Here is a 2,413-nt window from a genome sequence, read left to right as displayed (position 1 = left end):
ATACAAGGGGTGGTCGATAAGTAAAGAAAAAATGAGCTGTGGATTCTGTAGTGAAATTATGACGGTCCGTTGCAGTTGGTAGCTCAACAAGAAACATAGAATAAGTTCATGCAACATATACATAAGCTCCAGCAAGTTACCTGACTTAGCTCCTACCAAACAACCAAGTTTGACAATTCAAGGGAAACAAATACGACATAGGAAAAATAATCAAAACCATGACTTTCTTTTTGCGGAATTCTAACCCACAAAAAAGAATCATATGGACATACAATTATTGTGAAACTTTGGAGCCCCAAGGTCCAACAGTTTGCAAGCTAAATTTGGCCACCTGTCTGAAGATGAATGCAACATGCGAAAAGAAAAAGAAAAGGTCTCAAGGTACTAAAGAAATTTCCCAGAATGCTGATTCTAAGTTCTAATTTGACAATGTTGGCTTGATCATGATTTGCAATACAAGGGGTACTAGCTAAGTACAGCAAAAGTGGGCCGTGGATTACCAATGAAGCAGTTGGTAGCTCCCTAGAAACAATAAATTAGTAAAGTCGAGCATATATATAAGATCCATCGAGCTTACCTCCTACCTAACAGCACAGGTCTGGCAACTTAAAGGAAAAAGAAACAAAAACTGCATTGGACAAAGCTTAGAAACAACAAAAACGAACCATGTGGAACTACAACTAATGATTGGTATGAAATTATGGAGCCCCTAGCCCCAATCGTTTGCAATCTAAATGTATGAAGATGAATGCACCCTGACCAAAGAACTGAAACAGAGCCCAGACAGCAACGGAGCCTGAGAAAGAAAATCATTAAAGAAAATCCCTACCACACCACCAAACAATGTCCTTTCACACAGCAGCCATCAAGAGTACCTACTGCAGCAACATATCTAACTAGAAGCGTCTAATCCCAAAACTTTCTAATCTGCAGGGAGGTGGTGAGGACTTTACTGAAGGTAAAGTTGTTAGCAAAGAGCAAAGAAGTACCAATGTTTCTTAGCTTTACAGCAAAGATTAGTAGATCACTAGACCCCATCAACTAGAATAGAACTAATGATTCTTGCAAAGCCTATATAGCTCCATGGCCAGTAACATGGGCACCCAAAAGCCACCAAACATCCCAATTCTCTGGCCCCCCCTAACAAGACTTTTGAGGACTGAAATCCTGCGTGATTATCGGAATAAGCCATCCTATATCTGTTTCTTGACTTAAAGGCCAGCAAAACTGCAAAAGAGAGACCTAACAGGGCAAGAAACGGCAGGTCCTTGAGGAATGAGCGCTTTGGTTTTAAAACTTCAAAGTCAGGAATGCAGCCAGACCAAAGCCACGAAAAAAACTTGTTGGCTGACTCTGAAGCCACACAAAGATGAGATTGATGTCTTAAGACAAGACTATCCTAATTTCCAGGAGAGCAATTTCTGAAGCAAAAGTACATAACGATCGTGTAGACACATCCCCGAATACCCAGAATTGAAGTCAAGGCGTTGCTTCACGGCATGCCCGTGATGTTACCAAGACGATAAACTATCCTTCCTTGTCCGGAAATCACGAAACTAAAATCGCAACCTATTTACCCGCCAAAGGATTATCCATTCATCCTAGGGGGAAAACAAATTATGAAAGCAAACCGTGAAGAATTTGAAAAGGCGCAAAATCTTGAGCAAACAAAACATACCCAACCCAAACCACACAATTCTTGGCCCTTGACCCTTGGTCCCGTCCAGGAACAAGAAGCAGGGCGCCCACGGAAGCAGCAAGCAAGAAACAGCTCGAGTCGTGGAGCAACAACAGAGGAGGCGCGTACCAATTCGAACTCTTGGTCGGCTAGGCGAAGCACGGCGACAGATTAGAGCATCGCAACGGCAGCAGAATATATGAAAGTAAGGAGCAGCTAATTCTGTGGCTGCGCCATTTCATCGAACGGGTGGTGGGAGAGGAGAGGAAAGGGAAGGGGAACAGGGAGAGGAGGAGTACCTTTCGGCTTTCGCTAGTGCGCGGAGCGGAGTCGGAGTCGGAGGCGGGGAGGTGGAAAGTCAGGGGGGAGGCGAAGAAGAGACGGTTGGGCGAGCGGAATAAAAAGGGAGACGAGGTAGGCGACGCGCCCAGGGCTGAGGCTCCCAACCGCCCGCAACTGTCTCTCTTACCTGACGCTCCGGCCGGGTGGGTGCCCCGTCGGCCCGCATCTTGGCTGCTTAAACGACGGCGTCTCTCGCTGACGCGTGGGCCCGGGCCAGGTCTTGCTTGCACCGATCTGCCCGGGTGTCGTGCTCCGGCGGAGAAAGACGCTGCACGCTGCAACCGCGACGTCACGTACCCACACGGTGCCGCTCCGATGTAGGAGCACGTACGTGTGTATGCAGGCAGCCTTAATCATCAATGGTGCCGCGACGTGTCATGTCGCGTTATAATG

General features: G+C 46.7%; 1 protein-coding gene across 3 annotated transcripts in view; it reads right to left on the bottom strand.

Annotated features, from left to right (window-relative positions):
• Nucleotides 1–2,175, bottom strand: part of LOC123093403 (uncharacterized) — a 5,144-nt gene extending 2,969 nt beyond the window's left edge. Inside the window, exon 1 of one of the 3 annotated variants that reach the window (XM_044515363.1) lies at nucleotides 1,978–2,175. The gene's annotated coding sequence lies outside the window, so the exon portion shown is untranslated. Of the gene's footprint in view, nucleotides 1–1,807 lie in introns of all 3 variants that reach the window. The other 2 variants (XM_044515365.1, XM_044515364.1) reach the window with 2 other exon arrangements.
• Between the last annotated feature and the right edge of the window lie 238 nt (nucleotides 2,176–2,413).

The sequence above is a fragment of the Triticum aestivum genome, chromosome 4B (assembly GCF_018294505.1).
Source record: "Triticum aestivum cultivar Chinese Spring chromosome 4B, IWGSC CS RefSeq v2.1, whole genome shotgun sequence".
Taxonomy (NCBI): Eukaryota; Viridiplantae; Streptophyta; class Magnoliopsida; order Poales; family Poaceae; genus Triticum; species Triticum aestivum.
The sequence above is the reverse complement of the archived record's forward strand: the minus strand, read 5'-3'. Positions and strand labels throughout refer to the sequence as shown.